An 8,170-nucleotide genomic window follows, 5' to 3' on the forward strand; every position below is an offset into this window, starting at 1 on the left:
GACACTGACCAGCTGCACCTGCTGCAGCTGTTGAAGGGGAAGAGACTTCTACCACTGAACACAAAACTATGGTTTCAAAAGCACAAAATCCCCAAATAATTAATCTCTCATAATCCTTTTCCACTAAAAGTCAATGTGCAACTCTGATTTAAACACACAGGACAGTAATGAATTTGTGTCACTTTAAGATCATAGTATGTGTCCCAACCTCCATCAATCAAATTGTATAATTTCCCCCATAACAGCAGACAGGTACATATCACAAAAAGATGCTACATCTGAAATATTTGCATTTTTTTAATTTTTCTTCAAATAGTTTATCAGCAATTTGATTTAGATAATTCATCAAAGCAAAGAAAACTGAAAACAGCTAACAAAAAAGCAGGTTGCATTGCACGATATCGGGATAGTATTTTGGATCAATTCTAAAGTTGAAAACATGATTGGTAAATAGAAAGAAGAACAGGCTTATATCGGCTCATACAGCAAAAACAACTCCATGATATCAATTCAGTATATCCTCTACTGGGAACACTGTCCAGGGTCCAGGGTTTGAGTGACAGAGGTGTGTCCACTCAGACTGGCCTCACAGCTCACTGAGCCCGCCTTCCTCCACTCATCTGCAGTGAGGGTCAGGGTGTTGCTCCAGATGTAGTGGCCGTCCCTCCCCAGGTCCTCCTGGCTGCTTGACACCCCCAGGGACCTGCTGCTGCCCCCCACCTTCCAGCCCAGAGTCCAGGCCGAGGGGAAGCCCCCGTTGGCCAGACACACCAGTGTGGCACTGCCCTGCTCCATCTCCACTCTGGAGGGAGGCAGGACGGTCAGGGTGGGCCGCACCAAACCCACTGGAGGAGAGAGCAATGGACAGGAGCAGGGAGAAGAGACATGTGGAACAACATGAGAGAGAGGCCATGGTACACACTGGACATTATTATCCTGGATAAGAGCATCAACAACATGATTTCAAATGTGAGATTAGTTCATGGTAATAAAACACCAGTTACAGTGTCTGGTCGTGGTCAGTATAAAACATCTCAGAGGTGACTGAAGGTTGAAAAAGTAGTCACAATGAGACTTCAGTTATACATTCATCTCTGTCTCTTTCACTTCCCTTTCAGTAAATCTAAACTACTGAACCATGAAAACACTTTATAAACGGTTCCAGATGTATTGCTTTTAACACATCTGTTTCATAAAATTTGTACAATTAATCAGGACATCTACATTACTGCGTATTCATTTAGTTCTTTAGAAAAATCATAATGAAAAAGACAGAGAGAGATTGTGTAATAATATCAATCAATCTATTATCAAACTATTGCCACACAAACGTACAAAAAGAGACAAAAAGGAGATCATGGTCTGAGTAGATGGTGTCGTCTTCCACACACAAAATATAATAATATAAGACAAAATGATGATGTAGTTTAGAGTTAACTATCTACAGTCTTGATGAAAAGGCTCAGAATTTGTTCCTAAGTGAAAGTTAATTACGCAGAAATATATTGTATATAAATGAAAATGTGTGCTTATAACACTGTACTACACAAATATATAACAATTTAATTAAAATCTAGGATTTGTTTGTAATAATTAAATAATCAGTTGTACTTACAGTCAACAGTGAGTTTGGTGCCTCCACCAAAAGTGTACCACAGTGATACAGACTCATTGAGCGGCCGTACAAAAACCTCCTGCACTTAAAACACACCTCTTTACAACTCAAGCTACTCAGCTAATCCAATATGTTATTAGTTTGATCAAATATGTCATACAATACTATTAAATAAAATGCAATTGATTTATTCAATGGTGTATACTAATTTTGCTTTGTTGTTTTCTGTTTTCAAAATTTTCTGGAACTTTTTTAGGAAATACACCATATAAATAAGTGAATTTGTTTAATGAATAGGAAACATTAGTCATACCGTAGATAGATTCTATAAATCTATTTTGACATGAAAATGCGACTATTCCAATACTTTGATTAGTTTGATTAAATATTTATATAATCACATTAGTTTTAATTTAGTATTAGTTTAAATAATCACATATAAACTGAGCACAAAAAGTAAGGAAACCTGACTTTGGCCCATTATATCTCCCCTTTAATAATACCATTTTTTATTGTGTTTACATCATTTTAATCGTTGATTAGCCACCTTTATAACGAGGTACATCAGTGGAATGAGCAACACAGCCAAACGTGTTGGTAGCGCCGACCAAAGACCTGCAAAAATTTACAACAATACTGTTCTGCTGGCATTTACTCTCGTTTTGGTCTTCCCTGACAATGAGCTTAAAATTAACAAAGTGTAAAAAGGGCCAATATGTGTTGTTTTTTCTTGTCCTTATTATTGTAGGAGAGTGCAACAATTCAATACACCAAGCAACAAAGGTGAATACCAACAGAACAGTATTGCAAGTCTGCCAGGCCATTTTGACTTGTATTCAACTGACAGATACATTTAAATCTTTTTCATAGCAACTACACAAACCCTTGTAATCCAAACATGATGTTAACGTTTCTAATTTTAATTTTATTCCAGTAAATGAATGTAGTATGTTTACTACAGTTTTGCCATTCTTTGTGTTCTTCATAATCTTCAGTCTGTTGAGAGCAGAGAGATCATTTCCATAGAGAGGAGGTTTTGCATTGTCAGCTGATTCTGAGAAGGTTTATAGTCCTCAGAGCTGTCACTCAACACAACAGAAACCACGGCAACCATGACTCTCATCACCATCCTCATCTGGACCCTGGCCTGCTGCTGTTTCACAGGTCAGTATGAATGATAATCACTGTTTAATATCTTTTTAGAAACGCCATTAATTTATTCATTTCTGAAATTGAATTAATATATGTTTTCTTTCTGCAGGATCCAGCAGTCAGGTGACTGTGACTCAGCCTCCATTCATGACAGTTACTCGAGGATCTGCTGTTACTCTGACCTGTAAAACTAACCCAGCTGTTTATAGAAATTCTAACGGAGATTATCTGCACTGGTATCTACATAAATCTGGAGAGCCACCTAAGCTTCTGATTAAAATTACCAATCGACGTGAATCACAAACACCAGCTCGGTTTAGTGGCAGTGGAAGCAGCACTGACTTCACTTTGACCATCAGTGGAGTTCAGACTGAAGACCTTGCAGCAGTTTACTACTGTCAGAGTTATCATAGTGGTGGCGTGTTCACACAGTGATTTAGAGTCGTACAAAAACCTCCCTCAGTCAGACTGCATAGACACTGACCTGTTGCAGCAGGAACCTGCAGCTGTTGAAGGGGAAGAGACTCTGACACAGACCACTGAACACAGAACTATGGTTTCAAAGCACAAAATCCCCCAAATAATCAATCTGTCACAATCATTTTCCACTCAAAGTGGAAGTGTACATTTGTAAAACACTGATGAACAAACAGGACAGAATTTGTGTCACTTCAAGATTAGCACATCTGTGTCCCAATCTCTATCATTCAAGTTGTATAATTTCTCCCCGTAACTGCAGAGAGATACATATTAAAAAAGAAGCTACATCTGAAATATTTGCACAAAACGTTTATTTTTCTTAAAATATCAGTTCATCAGCAATTTTATTCAGCAAATTCATCCAAGCAAAGAAAAAGAAACAAGCTAACAAAGAAGCAATTAGTTAGAATTGCATGATATGGGGATATAGTATTTTAGATCAATTCTAAAGTTGAAAACATGATTGGTAAATATAAAGAACCACAGACTTATACGGCTTTTACAACAAAAACAACTCCATAATATCACTTCAGTATTTCCTCTACTGGGAACACTGTCCAGGGTCCAGGGTTTGAGTGACAGAGGTGTGTCCACTCAGACTGGCCTCACAGCTCACTGAGCCCGCCTTCCTCCACTCATCTGCAGTGAGGGTCAGGGTGTTGCTCCAGATGTAGTGGCCGTCCCTCCCCAGGTCCTCCTGGCTGCTTGACACCCCCAGGGACCTGCTGCTGCCCCCCACCTTCCAGCCCAGAGTCCAGGCCGAGGGGAAGCCCCCGTTGGCCAGACACACCAGTGTGGCACTGCCCTGCTCCATCTCCACTCTGGAGGGAGGCAGGACGGTCAGGGTGGGCCGCACCAAACCCACTGGAGGAGAGAGCAATGGACAGGAGCAGGGAGAAGAGACATTTGGAACAACATGAGAGAGAGGCCATGGTACTCACTGGACATTATTATCCTGGATAAGAGCAGCAACAACATGATTTCAAATGTAAGATTAGTTCATGGTTTACAGTGTCTGGTCAGTATAAAACATCTCAGAGATGACTAATGGTTGACAAAGTAGTCATAGTGGAAAGACTTCAGTTATACGTTCATATCTGTCTCTTTCACTTCCCTTTCAGAATATCTAAACTACTGAACCATGAAAACACATTACACACGGTTCCAGATGTATTGTTTTTAACACATCTGTTTAATTACATTTGTACAATTAATCTGGAAATCTACTATACTGCCGATTAATTTTGTTCTTTAGAAAAATCTGAAAAAGACAGAAAGAGAGATTGAGTAATAATGTCAATCAATCTATTATCAAGCTATTGCCACACACATTTACAAAAAGGAGATCATGGTCTGAGTAGATGGTGTTATCTTCCACACACAAAATATAATAATTATAAACAAATACATTGAAACACAAAATGATGCTGTAGTTTAGAGTTAACCATCTACAGCCTTGAAAAGGCTCAGAATTATTTTCTAAGTGAAAGGAAATAATGCAGAGAAAGATGAAAATATGTGCTTATAACACCGTACTACACAAATATACAACAATTTAATTAAAATGTAGGGTGTGTTTGTAATAATTAAATAATCAGTTGTACTTACAGTCAACGGTGAGTTTGGTGCCTCCACCAAAAGTCCACCACAGTGATACAGACTCATTGAGCGGCCGTACAAAAACCTCCTGCACTTAAAACACACCTCTTTACAACTCAAGCTACTCAGCTCATACCAATATGTGATTAGTTTGATCAAATGTGTTATTGAATATTAATGAATCAAATACAATTTATTAATGTAATGCTGCATTCAGATTTTGCTTTGTTTCCTGTTTTTAACATGTTCTGTAAAGCGCTTTGGAACTTTGTTTAGAAAAGCGCTATACAAATAAATTCATTATCATTATTTGTTAAATGAATAGGAAACATTAATCATCAATAGATTCAATAAACTTATTTTATTTTATTTACTGAAAGCTACAATAAAACAAAACATTTTTGACAAGAAAATGCTGCCAATCCTATACTTCGATTAGTTTGATCAAATATCAATATTATGATATCAAATACAATGTATTTAGTTTAGTCATGTATAGATATATAATAACTATTTTGTGAATTATGGTTAAATAACCTCAATATAGAAAAATACGATAAAGTAAATAAGGTTGCAATGCAATACTTGTAGCCTACTGACAGATACATTTTTTTAAAGCTTTTTCAGACAAACCACACAATAAACCCCTGTAATAAAATCAACCAATGAACTCGTTTCCTACAGAGGATCGCCCCAATGGTCAACTTCAACACACTGAAGACCATAGCTGGTGCAATAATTCAGCCCCTCTTTGACTACGGAGTCCACGTATGGTATCGTGACGCCCCACAAGCCCTGAAAACTAAACTCCAAACAGCCCATAACAAACTAATTAGGGTCCTGCATGCTTAACCTTCCCTATGTAGACTCACCTCACCACTACTCACCAGTTAAGAGTGGGGTGGCTCAGAGTAGATGACAGAGTACAGCAACTTGCAATGGGCCTGGTGTACAAGATACACTACACCACTAAGATACCCTTGTACCTGTCGCCACAGATCACGTTCAACCCAGAGTCAACTCAAACAAAGGGTCAAACTCGTTCTTCTGCTATACCACCAAAATGTGGAACGCCTTACCGAAGGCCTTAAAGGAGTGTGGTTCCCTAGCATCCTTTAAAATCGCCCTGAAAAACCACTTACAGGCGGCAGCCATTCACAACTGGCAATAACAAACCTAGCCCAGCCTTACCCTCCCCTGACCCTTCTTTGTATTTACCTACTGTATATATTATATATTATTCTATTATATTAGTCTCTGTTTATTTTTTATTTTTTCTATCCGTCTGTCATTCAATGTTATGAGATACTTCAATGGTTTCCTGTGTAAATAAGCCAAGTGCTTTGCTAGGATCTCCTTTTAGTTGACCGTGTACCAGTGAACTGTACCGTCAATCAATCTAAACATGATGTTAACGTTTCTAATTCTGATAAAGTATTTTTATTCCAGTAAATGTATCTTTCTACAGTATGTCCATTCATTGTGTTCTTCATAATCTTCAGTCTGTTGAGAGCAGAGAGATCATTTCCATAGAGAGGAGGTTTTGCATTGTCAGCTGATTCTGAGAAGGTTTATAGTCCTCAGAGCTGTCACTCAACACAACAGAAACCACGGCAACCATGACTCTCATCACCATCCTCATCTGGACCCTGGCCTGCTGCTGTTTCACAGGTCAGTATGAATGATAATCACTGTTTAATATCTTTTTAGAAACGCCATTAATTTATTCATTTCTGAAATTGAATTCATATTTGTTTTCTTTTTGCAGGATCCAGCAGTCAGGTGACTGTGACTCAGCCTCCATTCATGACAGTTACTCCAGGATCTGATGTTACTCTGACCTGTAAAACTAACCAAGCTGTTTATGTTGGAAATCGTCTGCATTGGTATCAACAGAAATCTGGAGAGCCACCTAAGCTTCTAATTAAATATGTAGATCAACGTGAATCACAAACACCAGCTCGGTTTAGTGGCAGTGGAAGCAGCACTGACTTCACTTTGACCATCAGTGGAGTTCAGACTGAAGACCTTGCAGCAGTTTACTACTGTCAGAGTTATCATAGTGGTGGCGTGTTCACACAGTGATTTAGAGTCGTACAAAAACCTCCCTCAGTCAGACTGCATAGACACTGACCTGTTGCAGCAGGAACCTGCAGCTGTTGAAGGGGAAGAGACTCTGACACAGACCACTGAACACAGAACTATGGTTTCAAAAGCACAAAATCCCCCAAATAATCAATCTGTCACAATCATTTTCCACTCAAAGTGGAAGTGTACATTTGTAAAACACTGATGAACAAACGGGACAGAATTTGTGTCACTTCAAGATTAGCACATCTGTGTCCCAATCTCTATCATTCAAGTTGTATAATTTCTCCCCGTAACTGCAGAGAGATACATATTAAAAAAAGAAGCTACATCTGAAATATTTGCACAAAACGTTTATTTTTCTTAAAATATCAGTTCATCAGCAATTTTATTCAGCAAATTCATCCAAGCAAAGAAAAAGAAACAAGCTAACAAAGAAGCAATTAGTTAGAATTGCATGATATGGGGATATAGTATTTTAGATCAATTCTAAAGTTGAAAACATGATTGGTAAATAGAAAGAACAACAGACTTATACGGCTTTTACAACAAAAACAACTCCATAAAATCACTTCAGTATTTCCTCTACTGGGAACACTGTCCAGGGTCCAGGGTTTGAGTGACAGAAGTGTGTCCACTCAGACTGGCCTCACAGCTCACTGAGCCTGCCTTCCTCCACTCATCTGCAGTGAGGGTCAGGGTGTTGCTCCAGATGTAGTGGCCGTCCCTCCCCAGGTCCTCCTGGCTGCTTGACACCCCCAGGGACCTGCTGCTGCCCCTCACCTTCCAGCCCAGAGTCCAGGCCGAGGGGAAGCCCCCGTTGGCCAGACACACCAGTGTGGCACTGCCCTGCTCCATCTCCACTCTGGAGGGAGGCAGGACGGTCAGGGTGGGCCGCACCAAACCCACTGGAGGAGAGAGCAATGGACAGGAGCAGGGAGAAGAGACATGTGGAACAACATGAGAGAGAGGCCATGGTACTCACTGGACATTATTGGGAGAGTGTTTTTTGCAGGTCTTTCAGTCCGACTGTATTAAAAAGGCAACTGGGTTAAGGCAGCGGAAGCTTGTGATTGGCTGCGTGGAGGTGACGAAAGTCAAGGGGACGGAGATACACCTAAACCTAACCTTAACCAAAACCCCAACCTCAGTAAAACTAATGCTGGTGAATGCTAACCTGGTGAAATGCTAACCTGCCGATGCTGGTGAATGCTAACCTGGTGAATGTTAAACTGG

At 39.6% G+C, this 8,170-nt stretch overlaps 2 gene segments (V, D, J or C); one reads left to right on the forward strand and one right to left on the reverse strand.

The window, feature by feature from the left end:
* Positions 1 to 6,465: 6,465 nt before the first annotated feature.
* Positions 6,466 to 6,931, forward strand: LOC308299134 (immunoglobulin kappa variable 6D-21-like). The segment is given in 2 exons: positions 6,466 to 6,517; positions 6,615 to 6,931.
* Positions 6,932 to 7,519: 588 nt separating this feature from the next.
* On the reverse strand, positions 7,520 to 7,926 carry LOC308299136 (Ig lambda-3 chain C region-like). The segment is given in 2 exons: positions 7,920 to 7,926; positions 7,520 to 7,842 (listed from the first exon to the last, which is right to left on the reverse strand).
* Positions 7,927 to 8,170: the final 244 nt, after the last annotated feature.

This window comes from Nannobrachium achirus (assembly GCF_963921795.1).
Source record: "Nannobrachium achirus genome assembly, chromosome: 15".
NCBI classification, from domain to species: domain Eukaryota; kingdom Metazoa; phylum Chordata; class Actinopteri; order Myctophiformes; family Myctophidae; genus Nannobrachium; species Nannobrachium achirus.